We start from the raw sequence: 24,662 nt of genomic DNA on the forward strand, positions 1-24,662 counted from the left end.
CATGAAATGCTAGGAAAACCTCTGGACACTTGTCTTCCATGATTCATGATGGAGGCTAGGAATGCCTTCACTATTTCACTATTGAGCCTTCACTGAGTTGAGAACATATCACTGAATTGTGTTGACTAGGTGTCTTTCCCATTCACTGTGATAGGTTACAGAAGCCTGGAGGGTCTCAAATTGGCAATTGAATACTTTGGCTAAAAGACAATATATATAAAACCTCTGACCCAAACCCACTATCCAACACTAATCATATTCCTACTTCCAACTGCATGAAACTGGGAAATATAGTTTTCCACGTACCCTAAAGATGTGGAGAGATGATATTATATTAGAAATAACTACTGCCCATCAAAACATTGGTCTATGTTTAGTTAACTTGAACAGATATTCCTCTGTCATTACCTGTTGCAAAATAAGAACTTGTAAGCTATTAAGTAAATAAATTTTTTCTTATAAATTGGACACCAAGCATTTTTCAATTCTTTCTAGACTTAAGGATATCATTATATTTAGAGCATTATTTGTTAGATAAACATTATTTTAAAGAATCAATTCACTATGAAAGAATCCAGCATATTCATGTAAGTGGCAGCATGTGGTTTACTATATTAAACAATGTTAAAGTGATTTTTAATATATGAAAAGAAATCATACATCTAAAATTTTAATGGTTGATTTCCCTCAATTTCATAATTAGGAACAATAGTTATAATTTGAATCATATATTAATTATACTCATTTTTAATTGCTAATTTAACTCTTTTCTCATTTTTTCCCTTTGTTTTAAACATTAAATAGTATTTCTCTGGCTAAATGGAGAGAAAGATATCCACCTGGTGTTGAATGAGATTGCATAAGCATCAATAGAACTCTTTTTTACACAAGGTTTAAAGAAAATTTAAGACTAAAATTCATAGTATTTTGTTAGGTGATAGAACTGGGAAAAAATACCAAAGAAACTTATACATGTTCTTTCTGTAAATGATCTGACAGAGATCAGAAAATAACTGATATGAAAGAGTTCAGAAAATAACTGTGGGCAGGCCATGAAGAGCAGAATTACTTAGATGTTTGTAATAAGCCACAGAAACATTTGCCTCTAGTGTGTAACCCACACATCTTGGCTGCAATGATGGGGGAATAAATATAGGTTTTCAACTTCTTTATTTTATGCCTGCTACTTGGAGAATACAACTCAATTCTATGGGAAAATTATGAGGAATGAAAAATTTTTAATTTAGATTTTTTCTTTCTCAGTAACTAAAGCAATGTCTAGTGTGCCTTTTCATTTATTTCATCTGATTTGTGTTTGACCCAAGAAGCAATTTGTCCAATAGTACAACACAGTCTTCTTTATTAAGATTGCTATGTAATCTTTAATGGTTTTCTTACTGAGTTTTTCTTAGGAAACTCTTCAATTTTCAAAAGATAAATTTTTTGTCTATATATATACTTTTATTGAAGTATAGTTTACAATGTTGTGTCAATTTCTGGTGTACTGCCTAATGCTTCAGTCATATATACATACATATATACATTTTCATATTTTTTTCACCAAAGGTTACTACAAGATATTGAGTATAGTTTCCTGTGCTGTACAGTATGAACTTGTTATCTATTTTATATATATATTTATATATTTGTTAGTATCTGCAAACCTCAAACTCCCAGTTTATCCCTTACCACCTCCTTTCCCCCAGTAACCATAAGTTTGTTTTCTATGTGAATCTGTTTCTGCTTTGTAAATAAGTTTGTCTTTTTTTTTTAGATTCCACATGTAAGTGATAGTATATGATGTTTAATGAGCAAATATAGCTAGAAGGCTGGGTTCTATAGAAATGTGACAATAACTAGCTATAAGACTTTGGAAATGTCTCATATACTCAATGAAATTCACTATGGTTACATGAAAGTGAAAATTTCTGGATAATCTCCAAGAGCTCTTATATTTCCTTTATTTGATTCATAGTCCAGGGAATGGACATTTGTCATCAAGACATTGCTAAATAAAACTTTGGCATTTCACTACACCTGATTAGAGGAATGTCACAAGGATAAGTCAGCACAGAATACCAGGTAGTCACCACTGAAATAAGTAATCATAGAGAGAGTTTAAATTCTCTATCATAGAAAATGCTAGGGAAATATATTTGTGCATTCTATAAAGGGAGAATAAAACAGAATGTAAAATAAAATTTAAATATTTTATTTATTGATGACTACCTACTTTATGGCCCATTCCCACCCCCAAAAAAATGTAACGAAGTTCATATCATCTTATAATGAAATCTATATGCCTAATTATCTTTATTTAACATTTTGTTGTACATATTTTATCACATATCTATCCCTGTCAATAACTTTCCATTAATCCATCTTATTTTAAAGTTTATTTCAAAGTAAATTATAGACATTAATATACTTCCATAAATATACCAGCATGCTTATCATACATAGGATTCAGTCTTTGTTTAGAATAATTTTCCCTTGTTGGATGTAACATTTATACACAATGACTGCAAGATTTGCAATGATTACAAAATACACAGATTGCAAGTGTACTTCTACTTTGTTTCAACAAATGTATATATCCATGTAAAACAATCCTCTATCAAAATATAGAATGTTATCATAAATCCAGAATGTCTTCTCATTCCCCTCCCCATCAGCCAGGCTATCACCCCCCAAGACACAACCACTATTCATATTCCTTTCATTTGTAGAATAGTTTTACTTGTTCTAGAATTTCAAATATGGAATCATGGAGTAAGTATACTTTACATAAAGCTTTTGTCATTTGGTGTAATGTTTTTAAGATTTATTCACATTGTTACATATGTAAGTAATTTATTTCTTTTCATTATCAAATCTTAATCTACAGTATAAATATGAATTAATTTGTTAATACATTCTTCTATTGATGGGGACATTTGATCTGTTTTCATTTTGAGGCTATTTTAAACAAAGCTGTTATAAGCATTCTTATATATCTTTTTGTGAACATATATATATATATATATACACATACATATGTGTTTATACATACATATACACACATATATTTTTAAGATAAATATCTTATAGTGAAATAATGAATCTTGGTGTTGCCATATATTTTGTATTATGAAACCCCACAAAACTACTACCCAGTGTGGTTTTGCAATTTTGCATTTCCAACCATACTCTACAAGTGTTTCAATTGTTATGCTTCCTCAATAGCATACAGTTGTTACTCTTTTTAATTTTAATGTCTTGATGGTATTAAGTAATATCTAATTATTGCCCCAACTTTCATTTTTCTAATAACTAATAATATTGAGTAGTGTTTCATTTGTTTTTGGGACATTTATGTATTTTTTTAGGTAACGTGTCTGTGCAAACTATTAGGCTATTTTTCTACTGGATTGTGTGACTCATATGAGTTCTTTATGTGTCTTTATACCAGCCCTTCATCAAATAGACTGTTAATATTTTCCTGAATCTGTGATTTGCCTATTTATTTTTCTGTGTCTTTTGTTGAGTAAAAATATTTAATTTTAAGTCCTTTTTATAAAGTTTTTTCTTTATAGTTATTGCTTTCTGTGACCTGTCTACAAAAGGATTGCCTAATCCTAACTTATGGAAATATTTTACTAATTTTTCTATTAAGTACATTACAGTTTTAACATTGGGTTGTTTTGATAACTCTGACAAATATCAAATGGATATATGAGTCTGTTCTGAGTCTCTATTCTGGGCTCTCATTGATCCAATTTTTAATCTCTATTCTCTTCCACATTGTCTTGATTAATGTATGTTTTTATTACATTTTGGAGTAAGGCAGTAAGAGTCTTAGAAACACTTTTCTTTTCCAAGATAGTCTTGGATTTTCTAAAGCCCTTTTTGTTTCCATATAAATTTTATTATCAGTTTGGAAATTTCAACAAGAACAATAACAAAAAGGATGCTGGGATGATATTTGTGACTGTATTAGATTTAGAGCTCAGTTGAAGAAAAATTGGCATCTTAGCAATATTGAATCATCTAATCCAACATATATTTTTCTCCATTCTCTTAGATTTTTAAGTTTCTTTCAATAATAAGTCTTGATAAACACTTCAGAATTTTAGTCAGAATCCCAGGAATCATGCCTTAGGAGGTAGGGCCACCTAGGTATAAGGTCTTTACCCTCCAAATAAATTTTTACTTGAATAAAATAATCCTGAAGAGTAAGTAGAAACTGAAATAGACAGGCATATAAAACCAAAAACTAACATTAGACAAAAGGATTTGTTTCAAGCTCAAATTAGATTGATCAAATGCTTACAAGTAAATGAAACTACTAAAACTCTTATGCGTTGCATTAAAGACATAAATTGCTACAACTACTCTAGAAAACTCTAGCAGAATCTATTCAAATGTTTACTTACACTACAACTCACAGTATCAATCCTAGATATGTACCTCAAGACATTGAAACTATGTCTACCAATTAAATAAAGTGTAACAACAGTTTTATTCATAATAGTTCCAACAGGGAAACAACCTAAATGTCTATCCTCAGAAAAATGGGTAAAAGTGTTTTGGTGAATTCACACAATGTCATATTACACATAAGTGAAAAAGAATGAACTACTGATAACATAAAAGCATAGATAAATTTCACAGAAGTAATGAGAGAAGGCAGGGATAAAAGACTATATTCTGTATGACTGTTTATATTGCATTCATATACAGACAGAACTGATCTATGGTCATAGAGGTCAAAGACATGGTTAATTTGAGCAACATATTGTCTGGAAAGTGATGCGAGGGAGCCTTCTTGGGTACTGAAAATGCTCTCTATCCTAACTTAGTGACCATTATGGGTATATAACACATATAATCTTAATTTAGCCTAGGGCTAAGATTCATGCACCTTACTGTGTACAAAATATACAGTACAGCAGTTTAAACAGAAAAAAATAACACATAGAATAATTAAATTCCAAGTTTTCTCTCCATCCTATTCAGAACATAAGCAGCTCTTATGTTCAGATCAGATGATTCTTATGAGGAAAAAGCAAAGAGCCCTAGAGAAAAAACTTTCATCTACTTAAATCTGGGAAACATTCTATTAAAAGAGTTGGTGCTTCAGAATATACCCAACCAGTTGACTAGCTCCATTCCTGTACTAAATTCCTGTAATTACTTCAGTACTTTCTTTTTAATTTAAAGAGATAATCAAGGATCAGAAGTTCTAAGGGAAAATATACAAACATAAAAATCTCCAAAATCTGGAATAAAATAATTCAGAGGAAACAATGCTATTTGAAAGAACAGATCTTAAAAAAAATTGTATGATAAGCAGGATGACAAAGGAAAGTCTGGCATCAGTTTAAGAACAAATGCAGGGTTTTGTGAAAAGATAAATGAAAGGAGGCTGTTAGGGAAAAAGGTAATAGCCAAAACAAACAAAACTTTCAATAGAAGAATTGAAAGACAATGCTAAGTAAATTCCCAAAAGACAGTGAAAAAAGACAAATAGAAAATATAATAAGATAGTTAGAAAATTATTAGAAGAGTTCCAGTGTCAGAATGCTGTATCATCTAAGACAGAACAATACATGAGAGAAGAGTAATATACCAAAGTAGCTGTGAATAAAACTTTCCAAGGACTAAAGATGAAGTGTATCATGGAAAAAAGACCCACATTGGAAGACAGAATACAAAGAAGGCATGCTAGGAAAGTGATTTTCAGTCTAGAAATTAGATCTAGCTATACACTCCAAGTGTAAAAGCAAAGTAAGGACATAAGATGATTCAGAAAAACTTCCTAGGAAACTATGAGAGGATGTGTTCTAGCAAATCAAAGAAGTAAACTAGACCCAGAAGAAATAGAGTTCAGAAAATGAGACCCTAAGAAATGATAGCAGATTGGAGAAATTCCAAAGTTGCAACTACTCTTCAATCATAGAGAGCAAAACATCCAGATTAAAGCAGAAGAACCTCAGATGATTCCAGGATGCCACCTGCATACCATTGATTCACTGAGCGATACACTAGACAAGTTCAGCCATAAATTTGTATCAGCAGGATGCACATAGCACACCAAAAGCCCAGACCTGTCTGCTGCCACTAAAAAGAATTTATGTTACACGGTAGCCTGGAAAATGAAAAGCTGTAGGGAAATTAACCCCTGATATATTGTTTATTAACTATGATATCTTCTATCTTGATTCTTCTATATTATAAATCTTAACAGAAATGATCAATAGTCTCTAACATAGTAATTTGGTAAAAAACAAGACAAAACAAAACCCTACTTTAAAATTTGCCTTTGATTTTTTTAAATAGAGCATATGACTGTAATAAAAATGTGGTGGCAATGGAGAAAAATTATTTATACTTAATAGAATAAATACATTAATATATTAATAGAATAAATAATAGAAATTTTAAAATATCATTTCAAGTTTCTAAATTAACAATGGAAGAAATGAACAGATTTATTGAGAGGTTGGATGTGGAACATAGACAAGTTGATACATGAAGAAATAGTAGTTTAATCATATTATTTTGAGATACTCAGGTGATTATCTAGAGTACTAAGAACAAGAATGCTTTGACTGCTACTTGGTAAAGAAAGGCAGGTGATGGGATATTGATATTTGCTAAATTTGACTATGAACCATTTATAAGATTTTTAAAAGAATATGTGTACATTTTTATTAATTTTTTAAAATAAGCAAAAAAAATCACGATTTTACAGACCTCAGGGAAGACGGAAAACTTTACTTTTATGTTATTTTGTTATACTTGAATTTTGTATTGTATGTAACTTTTCATTCAAGACTGTTTTAAATTAAATATATGTTGTTTCCCTTGTCTTAGAGCAGAGATTACAAACTACAATTCTTTGGTAAATCTGTTTCACTTTTTGTTTTTTACATGGCCTGCAAACAAAATTTCTTTTTATTTTAAACACTTGTAAATATTTGAAAACATTAAAACAAGAATAACGTTTTATAATAATGTATGAAATTCAAATTTCGATCTCTATACATACATCCACACTCATTCATCTGCATACTGTTTATGTCTGCTTCTGGGCTGCAATGTCAAGTTTAATTAATTGTGATAGAGGGAAAGCCTTAAATATTTACTTTCCCACCTTTTACAAAAATGTTTGCCAACCTGCCTTAGAAGGTAATTCCTAGAAGCCTCTAATAAGACCAATTTTCCTAATTAAAAACATCATTTTTGAAAATGTTGATGCACAATGAATATACATGTATGTGTGTATGTGTGTGTATATATACATATACACATATATACATATATATATTTGAAAGCCAATATTTATGTAGCTGAATCTTTAAAAAGAATAAAGATGTAAGAGATTATGAAAATTATGCAAATAATTCAAACTATGGCACAAATTAGGAGAGACTTAAAGCTATTAGAGCCAACTGTAAAATATAAAATTACCAAATGGTGCCTTTAACTCTGAGGACACTCAAATTTTGGGCATGGAAAAGCTAAAATGATTCTCATAAAAGAGAAAATACAACTAATTAGCAAAATGATGATATTAAAAGATAATTCTCATACAATTGAAATCTGACCATCCAAGTACATACAAGTTGGGAAATTCTAAGATGTATACACACACACACACACACACACACCCTCATTCCTGCCTTGGGGAGCAGATCATAACATGCACAAGATAAAATTCTGCTTTAGGCATTTTATGTGTGGATTATAAGAAAAAAGGGGAAGATCCTGAGGAAGAAGAGGTTTGAAGATTTGTGGTTCCCTTAGCGGGAAACTATAACATTACTGTATTTGCCTTGATTTTCTTATAATATTTTCATTTACTTGTGTTCTATGAAATAATTTAATGGCTTATTTTGTTTCCTTTACAACATCTAATTTTATACTACAAAAATAAGGAGATTAAGGAAAAATAATGGTGTGTGCACAAATAAAGAAAACAGAGTGTAGTTTCAGTAAGATGAAACTAGTTTTATTCACATTTTATCATAAAGCATTCTCTATTAACTGGTATCGCTGTACTTCTATACTGTAGAGAAAATTGAACTTCATGATAATGATTCTAATGTTCTGTAAACTTGGGATGAAGCTTTAGAGTCATTATATTCTCTTAAAAATATGCTTTGGGAGTTTCTTTTAAACATAGCAAGAGAGGATATATTCAAAGATAGAAGCAAGTAAGCATAAGTGGTAGTTCTTTAGTTTAGATTTCATTATTGGTATTTCTCTAGTCTAGGTATCATCATCTTGAAACTGAGTGACTTCTTAAAAGACATGTGGATTAGTGACAGGGAGATGTCACATTTACCGATAAATAATAATCAGTAGTTTACTGGAACTAATATCCAGCTTGTATAAAAAAATTCCAAGTAAGTTATCAAATTAAATGGTTATTATATTTGTATTAATAATGATCATTTATTATGTTCTAATTACTTAGTAAAAATTCAGATACAAAATATGATAATTTTATGTGTCTAGAATACTAGATTTCCTAGAATACCTATCTCTTCAGTCTGATAGCAAACTGTTTATGGAATATTGGGTTGGACATCATGGATATCAAAGCAAAATCACAACAAAATTTTGTTATGTGATGATGCTCTCCATTCCCTGTACGCCAGTCCAAAGAATCTTTTAACTGACTTATGGAGGGCTGCCCTACAAGTTCTCTTGAATATTCCTAAATTCATCACAGAGTTAATTCACCATTAACTCTTAAACATATAGTAAAGCCATTTCTCTACTTTTCATAGTCTATAAAATTCATTTTTCTGAAGGAAGTTTGGAAACTAAATCAATATGTAATATAGGAGTTTTTAATACTAGCAAACCAATGCAATGAGGAATAGAACTTAGAGGATCTGTTTACACTGCTCATACTAATCCTTAATCTTCAAGTACATTACTTAGAATTTCACATGACTTGTCATAGTTCATTTAAATTTCTCATGATGAATATTTGTTGCTATAATAAGCTTAGTATCTACCCAGTATTTCTGCAATGAAATTTAATTGTCTCCTTGAGAAACTTCACCTTTTTACTTAGTCCATTCATATGGTTCATGAAGTTTTAATACCTTCCTGTGACAAATATACATATACATATTTATGTTGGGTACATGACATAACTCTATCATAAAGACTTTTTTCATCTCAAAGGTGTGGCAATTAGGTCCAGTAAGACCAGTGCCCAAAGTTGTCAAAATAAACCTCTGTGTGGAGAGCCATGAGAAAGAGATGGTCTCATTCTCTTGTAATATGTTTGTTAACAGTAAAAATAAGTCCAGAATTGCCAGAAGTCCTCAAATGCGTATGACTCAAGCCAGCACAGATGGAAGTAGAAAGCTAGAAATTTATTTCTTATGACACTGAACTTCTAAACTTTAAGTAATGCCTGAGTTAGTTGTCTCTTCAAACTTGTGCTTCTACATTACCAACAAAAAAGATCTTAACATAGGGGTACTGAAACAGGAGAATGCCATTGACTTCTTTTGATAGTGAGCTTGGCTAAGTTAGGGAGAAGGCTACAGATTCCAAGCTGTGAGAGTGACAGTGCATTTTACATGGAAGCAAAATGGCAGCTTAAGCTATTTCACCCATTGTACCCAGGAGCTTATGTTTTGAAGGCATTTATCAGATAAATATTGGACTTTTGGAGACTCTTTACTAATTGTTGTGTCTTTAAGTAAGGTCTTACCAAAAAAAAAAAAAAATAGACCAACTTTGGTTAAATCTGGCCGATGGGAAAGCGCAGAGAAAATAGAAAGCTTTACTGGTGTAACATGGATCGTCTCAGTGGCATTCACTAGCAGAGTCTTCTACAGATGAACCTTGTAGTATTTTAAACCTGAAGGATTGAGGATTCTCCGTCCATCTGTTAAGGATGTATGCAATAAAACTGGAAGCTGGTAGAACCCTGGCCACACTACCCACGAATATATATTTTTTTTCATTTTCCTTTTACGATAACAAAAAGTAACTCTTTCTTTTGTTTTTAACTCTCACTTTTTTTATTGATTTATAATCATTTTACAATATTTTGTCAAATTCCAGTGTAAAGCATAATTTTTCAGTTATACATGAACATATATATATTCATTGTCACATTTTTTTCTCTGCGAGCTACTATAAGGTCTTGTGTATATTTCCCTGTGCTATACGGTATAATCTTGTTTATCTATACTACAATTTTGAAATCCTGTCTATATAACTCTTGCATTCATTAAAATGGCCATCCACTTAGAAGAGATTCCCTGACCTAGGCTATTTCCCCGTTGTTCTGAGGTAGGGGCCAAAAAGGAAGATATTACATCTGTTTGTCAATAGTCCATGGCTGACTCTTGGGCTTAAGCTGTGTAGTCATGTGTGTGACTTGTGCCTTGGCTCTTTCCCAGTTGTTTCCTGATTGCAGTCCTGCCTTCATTTTATGGCTGCCAAAAGCCGCAGTGGTGGTGGAAGTCCTCACTGGCTCTGTCTGCCCTCCATTATTGACAACATGGGGATTGCCTCAGTCCCTCCACAGGCTCTACACTCATTCAGGTTGTCTGCTGGGGAGTTGTCACATCTCTCTCCTAAGAGAACTTCTAAGAACATAGCTTTACAGAGCCCATGAACACATTGATTGAAATTCACTTTTGTTTCCCATTCATGTGGTAGTGCTGTACTATCCTGGGAGAAACTTCAGCTGTGCTAGTTAAGAGCTGGAAATTTTTGAATGAGTGGGACTATTCTTTTGCTTTGCGTATGAGCGCCTCACCTGTCCCCCCAAGTGGCAGTAGAATCATGATGTCATCAATATTGAAAGAGATTATATTCCCCGTATATAATGCAGTGACTACGGTCTAAGGATTCCAAGAGGTGAAATGGTTGGAAGAGGTGCTATATATTGATGCTAAAATGATTCCAAATGATAAATATAACATGAACAGAAAATAAATGATCACCTACATTTTCCTGCGTACGCTAGGTAAGATTTGAATTGGTATCATTTATCATTAGCAAAGAAAAATAACAGTCCTTGGAAAGTCAATGGAAGGCAGGATTCATAGGTGGCACAATGAATGATGCAGCATACAGGTAACACGTAAGCAGTGTCAAATGACATTAGGAAACGGAGACAAGGTCTGTGTTCTTTCAGTGCAAACAAATACCGAAGAGCCATGGCATTGTTAGGATTAATTGTATTGCTTCCTTTTTATCAGAGTGGCAGATATGAAGTTAGCCAGGAACCAATGATAATTTTTATTCTCCAATAAATAACAGAAAGAGATGATACCTAAACACTATGAAGAGGATTCACTGCGTTGAGTGGACAATAATTAAAGACATAAGAACCTCTTCCCTACCAATCTTTCTAAATTTTCACTGATTAATCACTTTATCTCATATGGGCCAATAGATATAGAAAGTCACCTTGGAAAAAAATATTTTCCCTGTGTCCTGACATCCTAAAGTCAGGAGAACAAGAACAAGAGAGAACTGAGGAATACAATTGATGAAATTAGTTTATTTCATAATAATTCATAATTAATGAAATTTTTTTTACTTTGTTAAAAGAGACTGATGTGGTAAAGCACTTCTAAATTCTAAATACCATTTAAAGTATCCTCTCTGAAAGCCATAGATACACTAAGGATTATTTTGTCCTTTGAGTCCTAGTTGTTGCTTATTCTAGGCAATATGACCTAATGGTGTTGTCAAACTTTTATTTGTAAATAGTTACAAAAACTCCAGTTACCTGAGAATGTTCCTCTTCCTGGAATCTGGAAGAATTAGACAAACATAGCAGTGATTAGTAAATCATAAGGAACAACCCATCTAACCAATACAATTTATAGTATTTACCTCTAAGATGTAGTGTTTTTATGGAACTACTGCCTTGGTCACAGGATGGAGACACTGTGACTACCTTAAATGTAAAAATCCTTGCTTGTCAGAGAAATGCAACCTGGATGGATATGTGTCCATTGGCTGATATGAATATGATACGTATGAATGTGATATTGTTGATATTTCCTTTAAATATGTGTTCACTTTTAACATGACAAACAGATCCCTTTCACAAAAGTGGTAATATTTTGGCTGCATTTCAGATGTGAGCAGGAGATCATGAGAGTTCAATCTACCACTCATCTTGCTTTAAACTCCTACTGAGCTAAATGGGAGTTTTGTACTTTAGCAAGCAGTGAATTAGGTTTCCAGTGATGTGAAGAGAAGAGGGCAGACAGTTCCAGATGGCTGATGCCACAGAAGCTAAGGGTCAATGTTTGCGGAGGAACGAGTGGGCACAATATACAATCTCAATTATTTAAAGTCAGTAGACAGGAAAACAACCAAAACGGTAACAGATGAATGAAATGACTCTGTTGGCATGAGCAAGTACTGTAAGCTTTTTCAAAGCTCCCAAGGGCAAATGCATTATTAGAAGATTTGTATCTATTAGGAGCATGCCATGGGATCAAGCTGCTATGAGTATATTTTTAACTATTTATTTTTTTCATCTTCTATTTTTAAAAGTCGAAGCAGCAAAGCTTCATAATTAAAACACCTGTTTCATTACTTGAGAATAATGTTTCTATAAGAACACATTAGTTTTCAGTTCACCTGACTATAATTACTTACCTTTATATATTTTTTCCTAATTATACTGTACTGCATTAATATAGTTAGAATAGAAATGATACCATTTTTCTTTCCAGAGATTGAAATTATCACACATTGCTTGCAGCCTAACATTCTTCCCCTTTGACTAGTTATAGTGCAATAGATATCAGCTTTGTTTCAAGCATTCCATTGTTAATGCCTCATGCAGGATTCATGCATGATTATCTCAATTTAGTGTTTTTAATTTAACACAAACATTAGCAAGAAGAACCAATTCACCAAACCTAATGACTGGTCATAATGAAATACAATAAAATGTTACTTTTTACACCATTTTTAATGCAAAATTTATCTCAGAACACATTTTAAAGTAAAACGGCATCATTAAAAAGTTCAATATCATCTCACCATATCAGCTAATAAATTAGAGCTAAGAGAGAAATTTAACTTATCTACAAGTAGTCTAAAGAAATGTTTATGGGATATGTATTTCAGTTGGGTGGTGAGAGATTCTAGAAGGATGAAATCTTTGGGATGTCTGGGAGCCATGGCTGGGAGCTTTATGAGAAGGGCGTTAGTTTCTGTTTGTTTGCTTTATGCACTCTGAATTGCTTTGTGAACTTGGGTAAGATACTTAATTGTCTGTAACCTAGATTTGTCTTGCCGGTAAATTAGGACAGAACACAGGTTTAGAAAGGATCACTGCTCCTATTAAAAGTGAACTGTTGTGTTTTGGGAAGATTATTTTTCACCTTTTCCTGGGCACTAAAGCTCAAATAGAAATAATTTTATTCAAAACTTTAAAAAATAAGATTAATGTTTAAAAAGAAAGCACTACAATCCCTCATCAGCAAAACTAAACAGTACAAAATCTATGCTCTATACCTTACTGATGTATTCCTGGGCATGGATTGCACCTTTGAAAAAAAGATTTTACTGATCATTAAACACTGAAACAATTTACTCCACATCATATTAGTATCAGAAATATGAGTGAATTTCAGAAATTCAGAATGTTATTTTATTGCTCAGTAACATATTTGAATAAGATTGCCATGTGTCCTCTGGACAAAGCACTTCATGATAATAAAGTAAATGACAATTTGGGAAGGTTTAAATTTATACTCTAAAATATGGTTTGTGTGTTAAAGTAATTAAAAAGACATTGCTTGTATTTTTTATACTGTCAAAAATGTGGAAAATTACCATGGCTGATGCAAAAATTACCCAAACCAGAAGACTTCTATACAGCCTCCATTGCCATTGTCTTCTGTGAACTCACCTGTCCCTAATTGCAATTAAATTCTACTTTCTCACCTGTGAAATTAAAGGAATGGTCTGAATACAAGTCACAGATTCAAATACCCACAAGGACCAACTGGTAATTTAAGTTAATTAAACGTATCAGGTGACTATTTCAGCGAACTGAAGAGTGACTGTCTCCTCTAAAAATAATCTCCTGCAGTTATTTCCTTGCAGGAATTTTGACTAGTACACTTTCCTTTTCACATTTATCTAAGAATTCTTTACTTCATATATCTAATTTTTAAATACTAGTTCAAACATTTTCAAGCAGGCAATATAAAGCGTTTATAAAGTGCAAACAGACTGAAAGCCACTAATTCTTAAATACTACAATAGATCAATTTTTAGATTTCTCCTGATTAACAACCTGTGACTTTGTGTTTCTGTAATGTTGGAATAATACAACTGAATAGAAAATTCTATGTTAGATGAGGATATGTAAAGTGTAGCACTCTTTTATACAGATAAATTGATGGAGAAATTTTGCACAAAAATACTATGATAAATTGAAACATTTTGTTTCCTCTCTTACTCCCTCTGTCCTTCCCCATTCTAATGCCTCTATTTTTGCTCAGGTATAAATTGGCTCATATGGTGTTGGTTAATGTTGATTCCAATAATCACAGTTTTTAAAAATTAATAAATATTTATTAATAATTAAACTATTACTCCACCTCACCCTCACAACCGTAGGAGAGACCGGTGTCCTACAAGGAATAGAAATGTTGAAATGGAGACTATCTCACCTAGGGAAAAACAGCTCTTCCCAGAGGATGGCCGTATTTTGGTGTTGTCCCCTAACTCCAGCGTCTATTCTTTACTATTGTAGGCTTAGACGATCAATGATTATTTCACCCGGAGGGAAGTAATCTCCCCAAGCCCTTTCATGATAGGGACACTTAATAAGAAACAGACGTACTTAATATATGAATGATGCATTTCTTAATTTCTAAAAAATGTAATAAACAAAGACACTTGTGCTTATTTATTAGTGAGTACTTAATTGTTTTTTGTCTTTGTATTCCAATCTGACTGCTTAGCTTATTATAACCAGCTTTTGGATTGATGATCTGTGGAGTAGTTTTAAAGTAGTTTGATGGCTTGTATCATAAGGCTAACGTGGATTGATGATCATCTTCATTATAGTGATCTTTGTGCCAAAATGACCAAACACCCAAAGATGACAAGCTCTAACCTAAATCATTCTAGAGGGATGCTGTCAATGTGAGTTTGTCTCTCTTTCCCTTGGATAAACTCTCTTTTAAAACTAAGACCACAATGTAAGATACAAAAAGTCGAATTTTTTTTTAACCTAATTCACAGGTTATTCATTATTATTAGTCTGTGCAAAGGCTTCATTTATTCATTTTTAAATTTATTTTTTTTTTCATCCCTAGATCCAATTCCCTTCCCATCCACATCAGGCACTTACTTTGGTCTATTTACAAATGACCCTAGATAACTAAATATTGTCTATAGATATAGTATTGAATTATATTTTAATTTCATAACCAGAATTGTATTATGAATCCTATTGTTCCTGTATTTTAACCCAACACTAGGCTTTACTATCTTTACTCTTTTATGCACATTTATTAGTTTGTTGTTTTTTTTTTTTTTTACTGTTGCTAGGTATTCCATTTTATACGTCTAAGTACTTTGTTTATCCGTACTCAGTGATAGGCATATATGTTTGCAAATTCTTGCTCCCTTTCTTAATATTGTCATAACATTTTAATTTCGCTTTCTATAAGAATATGTTACTGTTTTTTCAGACTATAAATATAATTTTGACATAGCTGGAGTGTAGAGAACTCATTTTAATGTCAATAGATATTACCAAATTTATCCCTAGGTGGTTCTACATATATTAGGAAAGGAAAAGTATTCTCAGATATCCATAGCATTCCAGATATTCCACATTATCAAGCTTTTTTACTTCTTTTAATCTTACAAGACTGAAATTCCATGTTAGTGTTGCTTAAACTTGTTTTGTTCATAATCTTAAGAATATTGTTAAATGTAAACATATTTATCCTTGATTGTCTATGTGTTGGCAACTTAATATCCTTTGAACACTTTTTCTAATATATTTCTTATCTTCTCTTAGTTGGCTTTCGGAATTAAATGTATGCTAATCTATTATTAGTTTTAGATATTGTAAATATTATCTCCCAGATTGTTACCAATTATTATTTTATGATGTTATAATTGTAAACACTTTCTTTTCAGGTCATTTTTCTCATGTCTTGTCTTTTTTGTTACCTTCTTATGTCGTGTCAATTTCTGGTGCACAGCATAATGTTTCAGTTATACATATACATACATATATTCCTTATCATATTCTTTTTCATTATAGGTTACTAAAAGATATTGACTATAGTTCCCTGTACTATATAGTAGAAACTTATTATTTATCTATTTTATATAAAGTACTTAGTGTCCACAAATCTCAAACTCTCAATTTATCCCTTCCCACACCCTCTTTTTTTCTTTACATAATCAGTCTTTTCCCCTGTGTTTTCACTAGTTTGTACATGATTAATTTATTCACTGACTCTGAAAAAAAAAAAACCTTTTTGAGTGCTGCCATAACTGGGCCTAGTTTTAAACATTTACATAGATAATAAATAAATGAATAAGTGAATGAATGAATGAAAATCTCTATTCTCAATGGAGCTTACATATTTTTGTAGATATGGACAATCACTAAACACATAACCTTAAAATATGCAAGGTGGTTATAAGAGCTACAAGAAAAAAAATGCACCCAGTATAATATATAGAGATTGATAGTGGGAGTGTGCAAATTTATAAAGAGAGATCAAGAAGGTGATATTTAAGTAGAAAGCTAAAAGAAATAGAAGACACACTTCATGTGACTGTACAAGGGAAAAGAATTCCAAACCAAAGGAAAAGTAGAAGCAGAGCTCACAGTTTGGAATTTTTTTTAACAATTAGTAATTCTCTCTTATCCCATGACTATCCCTACTATTTTATTCTATATTCAATGAAGTTTAAACTCTACATTTATTTTTAATTCATTTGTATTTTATGTGCATACTTAGTGTAAGTTAATAATACAGATGTATTTTCATAGCATAGTGAGCCACTTTTCCCACACAATATACTATATTTTTTTCTTTAGTAATTAATAATGTCATCTCTGTTATAAACCAAGGTCTCATATATACATAAGTGTGTTTCTGCATACTCTATTCTTATGCATTGATTTACTTGGGTTTTTTATTTTAATAGCACATTAATTTATTCCTAAATTTGTAGTATGTGTCTTAATGCCTGGTATGGTTAAGTTCTCCAGTTTTGCTCTTTTATTTAAAAAAAATCAGAGGTATTAAATTTCACATAAGTTTCACATAAGTTTCACAAAACATCCTACTATAGATTGTGAAGTTAGAGATACCATTGAATTCATAGTTTCAAACCAATCAAAATCAGTGAAAATATAAAGAAAGTCAATTAAAAAACTAAAGCTTTTAAAAATTGATAAATAATAATAAAGGTAACCAAGGGAAAGAGAAAGAAGCCATGAATCACCAATATCAAAAATGAAACAGGGGACTCAGTACAAATTCTATAGACATGAGGATAATAGAAAAATATTACAGAACACTTAATGCTCATAAATTTAATACAGGTGAAAGACACATTCCTTGACAGACATACTCTATCAATGCTCACTTAAGAAAAATTATATAATATGACTAGTTCTATGTCTGTTTCAAAGATGAAGTTCTATTTAGATACCTGCCAAATAAGAAACTTTTGGCCTAGATAGTTTCAACTCCCAAATACTCAAGAAATAATGCAAATGTTATATAAACACTTCTAGAAAAAAAGAAAATTAGGTAATACTTTATATAATACCAGCATTTACCTGATATCAACACCAAAGAAAAAGATATTTCAAGAAAAGAAAATGATAGACCAGTATCTCTTATGAATATAAATGTAAGAACCCTAACAAAATATTTGCAAATAATTCCAACAATTTACTGATGGATGAGACATCACAACTAAGTGGGTGTTATCCTGGAATGGCACAGTTGGCTTAACATTTCAAAACCAATCAGTGTAATTCATCTTATCCATACACAAAGGAATAACAACCATGTGATTACCTTCATGGATGCAAAAACTGCATTTGGCAAATTTTTACATTCTTATATACGTGAAACTTATACAAACTCTCAGGAATTAAGCATTAAGTGGAACTTGCTTTTCTAATAAAGAGCACTTACAATAAACTTATATCTAAAATATTTAATGGGAAAGACTAAAGTAGTTTTTTCCTACACAGGGTATCTGAATATATCTATTCAATATTGTACTAAAGAACCTAGCCAGTGCAACAGGGCAAGAAAAATCAATAAAATATATATATATATATAGAGAGAGAGAGAGAGAGAGAGAGATTGGAAAGGAGGAAATAAAATTATCCCTGTTTGCATTTTATCTGATTGCCTATGAAAAAGAATTCATAAAAAATACAAAAATACTACTGGAACTAATAAATGAGTTTAGCAGATTTGTAGGATAAAAATATATAAATTAATTGTAATTTATATTTGTATATTTATATTCATTTATGTATGTGAATTTTTTAGGGATTGAAAAAATTTAACTACCATTTAAAATAGAATTGAAAATATTAAATATATATGGGCAAGATCTGAATTGTCAAAACTATGAAATATAAAGGAAAAAAAATAAAGAGTAGAAATAAATATTGAGATACATATTTTCATGGATTGGAACACTCAATATGGTTAATAAACCAATTCTTCCCAAATTAACCTATGGATTCAACACAAGTCCACCAAATTCCCAAAAGGAATGTTTAAAAATTAGCAAGATGGTTCTAAAATTTATACTGGAAAGCAAAAGAACAAGAATACTCAAAGTATTTTTTTCAAAAAGAAGAACAAAGTCGGAAGATTTTCTTTAAGACATTATAAACCTGAAATAATGACAACACAGTATCAGCAAAAGGATAGACATAGAAAAATTAAATCGAGTCTAGAAATACGACTACACATACCTGACCAGCTGATTTTCAACAAAGATGTATTAACAACTCAATGAAGAAAGGGTAACTTTCCAATAAGTGGTGCTGCAGATTCAGACATCCACATAAAAATTAAAGCTTAGCTTTTCATTAATTTTGTTTACAGTATCTTACACATGTAAAAAACTAAGTCACAATAGATTATAGATCAAAATGTCAATTTAAAACTAAAAGAGGATTTGGAGGAGTTGGAGGAGGGAAGGGAGAGAAATGAGTAGAAGTAGAGGAAGCAGAAGAAGGACAAGGAGGACAAGGAAGAAGAGGAGGTAGAAAAGCAGAAGCAGAAAATATAAGGGAAAAATCTGTGTGATCTTGAACTAGGCAAAGATGTCTTAGATGTGACATCAAATGCATATATTTTAAAAATAAACATTGATAAATTAGACTTAATGAAAATTAAATTTATTTGGTCTTTGAAGAACTTTCTTAATTGAAAAGACATGACATATATTGGGAGACATATATGCAAAACATATATATATATATAAAATAGTTGTATTCTGAATATATAAAAGCCTCTAAAGTACATAATACTGAGAAAACAAATAATACAATTTTTTGAATAGACACATCACCAAAGAATCTATATTGGTGGCAAATAGGCAGATATAATGAAATGGTGTCATTAGTCATTAGGGATATGCAAAATGAAACCATGATGAGATACTACTACACTCTATGTCTCAAATACAAAATAATAATTATAATAATAACAACAATAGTAGTAGTAGTGGCAGTGGTGGTAGTAATCATCCTACTAACCGTAGCAATAGTAGTAGCAGTAGTGGTAGTGGTGGTAAATAATAGTAATAATATGCCGTATGCAGGTGAGGGTACAGAAAAACTGACTCTTGCATTGCTCATGGACATGCAAAATGGTACAGCCACTTAACGAAACAGTTTGGCAGTTTCTTATAAATGTAACCATAAACTTACTATGCTACACAGTAATCCCACTTCTATGTATTTGCTCAAAAGAAATTAAAATTTACATTAATGAAAAAACCTGTATATTAATATGTATTAAGGCCTTATTAAGTACCACCAAAACTGAAAACAAATTTATTTCAATTTATTGCAAAATTCTCAGCCCCCAAGTATATTAACTGATATGAAATTGCTCTTTCCTTTTCACCTGATATTGATCTGATTTTGGTTATGTTCTGGTCTTTAATAGATATTGCTTAGGAAATAGCTCTGGTGATTAAAGAAAAAATGAAAGAAAATTACTCAAAACCAGAAGACTATGTTAAAGTATATATGTTAGTTTGTATTTTGCATTTTTTTCCTCCCTAAGAAGACTTTCATCTGCTCTCATTCACAAACACACACACACTGCACCCCACCCTCTATCCACAGTTGTCACAGCTTTTGAATCCTATCTAGGTTTGACTTTTGTGCCTGAATATCTGAGGATATGTATTTACACGAACAAAAAATTGCCAATTGGATATTAGGTTGTAGTTATGGAGTACGCTATAAGCCTGGAAATGTGTTTTGAATAGAAAGACTAGGTTGAAGTTTCAGCTTTAAATTTAATCATATAACCTCATCATGTAGGGCTATTAATAGAATTAAGTAAGAAAATGAATTCAAGGACAATTTACCAACTATCAAATTATTAATGGTATTATTAATGGGGATTTTTCCAACATTACCTACACAAAGAATATATTTAAATTTGCCTTTCAACTTCAATTTAGCTTTTAACTTTGCCTTTCTGATACCAGGAGAAAAATAATTTTGTTAATGCCTACAACCAGAAAATGTATTTTATTTGGCAGATTCATGGCAACCAAGCTAGGGACTAAAACAATAGGTGTTTAATATGTGGTTAATATGCCATCTTTGTTCTTTGAAGGAAAATGTAGAGAATATACCAAGACCTAGTATTCAGAAACTTTTGGCACTATATTTTGTTGTCCTGGATTCTTGAGATAGGTGTGTAAAGACACACAGCACAAGCAAACATTTTAGTATTCTAACCTTTATTTCCAAACTCTCAGGTAGATGTTCTGACTTGCATAAATGATACAGAGCTTAAAGATGACTTCTATTCATGTAGCAGAGTCCAATTAGCCCTTTTATCTCCTCTTCCCAAAGCCCAGTCTAAGATTTTGACTCTATTTCTTTATACTCTATTGCTGAAGTGGAAGCAAGAAAAGGGAATTCCAAAAATTTTCAAACAACATAATTTCTCTCTAAATCCCAGGGAAAATCTGTTTTATAGCTCTGTAGCCAAGCCATTGCTGGACAATGATTTGTGTGGTAGCTGCAGGGGAATTTTACAACATTATTAAAGGAACTAATCCTAATATGTCATATAGACTCAATAATTTGAAATCAATTTCTTGTACATATCAGAAATTGTCACCTTTATTTAATAATGTCCTTGTATCTGATCATAACCCCTATTAATTTTTCTCTTTAGTGATATAATTAGTTAGGGCAAAGTGAAATAGGGGAGACTATTGAAGGTGATGGGATATGAATGTCTGCCAACAGCCAAAGATTATGTTATAGGGTGCAAAATTTAATGTTCCCTTCAATGGACAAAATTTAGCATATTTACTGAAGCAATTTCTTAACTACAGTATCACAAGACTTCTATTACAAGACAGGAACAGCACCTGGGAGTGTCATAATTCTCATTAGCCTAAGGATTCTTCTTTTCATAATAGCAGTGAAGATAAAATCTTTAAAAGTGTAGTATGTGTCCTTAGTTTCTTGAAAGAGCATTCAACAAACACAGAGAAATGCATGTACTTGAAATGAATGAATACTATAAGTATTTAGGGTATTTATTTTTTTAATGTCAGTAGTTGATATTGTTTCCCATTATGACTACCCCATTTTGTTTCTTTTACTACCCTACTTACTTGGCAATAGTGTCACTTTTTATTGGACTAGTAGCTTGAAGCCACAGAATTTAAATTATTTGAATTAAATCCTGTGCTTTCATTTGTTCTTCTGGCAATTGGCTTGCCTCTCCACAGAAATATTCTTGAACATTTTTATCTATTCAGCTAAGTATTGAGTATAAAAGGATGCAAAAATACCATATGATTGCACAGATATTATAAAAATACAAATTTTACACAGAAGGACAAATAAGTTGCATTCATAGTTCATTGATATACATTTTATTAGATAAAATGTGATTTTAATCTATTCCATAAACAAATTTTCATTTTGTTTTTCTCATCGTGAATGATTATAAATAAAGGAAATAGAATCATAAAGTATAGTAAATACAGGTAACACATTTATGTGAGTTTTTTAAAAAAATTCTAGAATCATTGAAAGTTACAATAAAGTTTTTTTTGTAAGTGGTATATTATATATTTTCAAAAAGTCATGTTAAATTAAAGTATTTATATTTCGATCTCCTCCAGTTCTCACTTTGTTGAATCCTAGGAGCTTCTTTTCATTTTTACTCTTCAACATTCTGGCACTGTGATATCCTTCTTTATTTTTTGATCATTACTTTAGTTTCATGAAAAGTAAACAAAGAGGAGGTGCAGAAATTAAATCCTTCAACTGAAGTAAAGGAGAGTAATTCCATAATATTTTTGTCCTTAAGTGAAGTCATTTGGTGCCATCATAAACATTTTTATTTTAAAGATTTTACTTCAAGATTTCATACTATGCATGAGTCAAAGTGAGTTTCATTCAGTTAGCATCTATTGGTAGTTTTTTTTTTAATGCAGTATTCACTGAGATAACAAAGATAAGGAAGCACTGTGTCTACCACTGGGAATCAGTAATTGATGGATATAGACATATAATTATTATGTATTATATATATAATACAAATGTATATAAAATAAAGTCTTACAGGTGCATATCAATGTTGTTAGAGTCAGAAATCAACTCCAGTTTACTTTAGCAGAAAATACATTCATTTGAGTGATATTTATATGCTCAGCTTTTGCTGGAAAGCTGGTGAGGTAGGATTAAGGAGGGAAGACAAAACCACAATTCTCTTCAGTTATAGATTACATAGGTCTCTCTTAAAGATGGCATCACTACTAAATCTTGGCATAACTACCCTCATGATTCTTAGAAAGAGAATCACTGTGTGTAAAATATTTTTACTCTTTGAATTGCTTATCAGTAAACTTAATAAATGTTTAATAAGACTGACAAAAGAGAGAGTGAGAGAATAAAAGTTAGCAATATCAGTAATGAGGAATGAAACAGAATCTATTACTGCAGACCCTACAGACATTAATGGGAAATTTTGGAATAATATGGACAAATCTGCACACATACATTTGAAAACTTACATAAAATGAAACAGTTCTTCAAATACACACTACCAAAACACACTCAATATGAAAAAGATTATATGAATAGTACTATAGTTATAATACCTTGAATATGTAATTAAAAATCTTCGAAAATATAGGGTTTGTTTGCAGAACTATATCAAAGTTTTAAAGAAGAATAAAACACCAATACTACTAAACCTATTCTAGAAAATAGAAAGGAGACAAAACTCCACAGATCTTTTACTCAGCCACTATTGTTATACACCAAAACCAAAGACAGTATAAAAAAGAAAATTACAGACCAGTATGCTTCATGAACAAGACCAAAAATGCTCAACAAAACAAAATATTAGCAATCTGTGTACAGCAATATATATGCATATGTATATGTGTCATTTGTATGTGTGTATTATATAACACAACCAAAGCAAGAGGGAAGTTCCAGGTGTGAAAAGATAATTTAATATTCAAAAGATCATCAGTTTAACAAACGCCAAGATCCATTCCTGATAAGAACTCTCAGTACATCAGAGATAGAATGTAATTCTTCAACCTGATAAAGAGCATCTATGAAAAACCTTTATCTGATACCATACTCAGTGGTGTACACTGAATGACACTTCTAAGAGAATAGTGAATTGATAATAAAAGAGAACATAATTCTAAAAGCAGAGACATTTAACTGACTATCATTGGAGGAAGTGTCATGAGAAACTAAGAAAGGAAGAAACAAGATCAAATAACAAAGGTGCACTTCTCTCAGGAACCAATGGAAAATATCATTTTTTTTTGCAGTAATAGTAAGCATTTATTTTGTTTTTTTGTTCATTTTGGTATTGTTTTATTTTATTTTATTTTTTAATTGAAGTATAGTCAGTTACAATGTGTCAATTTCTGGTGTACAGCACAATGTCCCAGTCAATTGGTTTCTGAGAGGCATTGAAGCCTTATTTATAAAGGCTTCAAATATTCCAGGGAGTTGGTAGACTATAATAGCCCACTGTGTTTGTCAACAAGAATGTCACTGGTAACATTAGCTAGGAGAGTTCCAGTAGAGGAAGCGAAGGAATCATAGTATGGTTTCCAGGGACTGAGGAGCAATGGAAAGTGTCCAAAGCATGTAAGGTATATTCTTCTGAGCATCTTGATCAAAGGAGATATTTAGAGTGATAGAGCAAGATACGCACTTGAGAAGGATTTTTAAGATGGGTAGTTTGCTTTATGATTGGATAAAGTAGCTGTGGTACATACATTACAATGGAATACTACTCCCTCATAGTAAAGAATAAAGTAATGCCATTTACAGCAACATGGATGGACATGGAGATAATCATTTTAAGTGAAGTAAGCCAGAAAGAGAAAGA

Source organism: Vicugna pacos, chromosome 2 (genome assembly GCF_048564905.1).
Source record: "Vicugna pacos chromosome 2, VicPac4, whole genome shotgun sequence".
NCBI classification, from domain to species: domain Eukaryota; kingdom Metazoa; phylum Chordata; class Mammalia; order Artiodactyla; family Camelidae; genus Vicugna; species Vicugna pacos.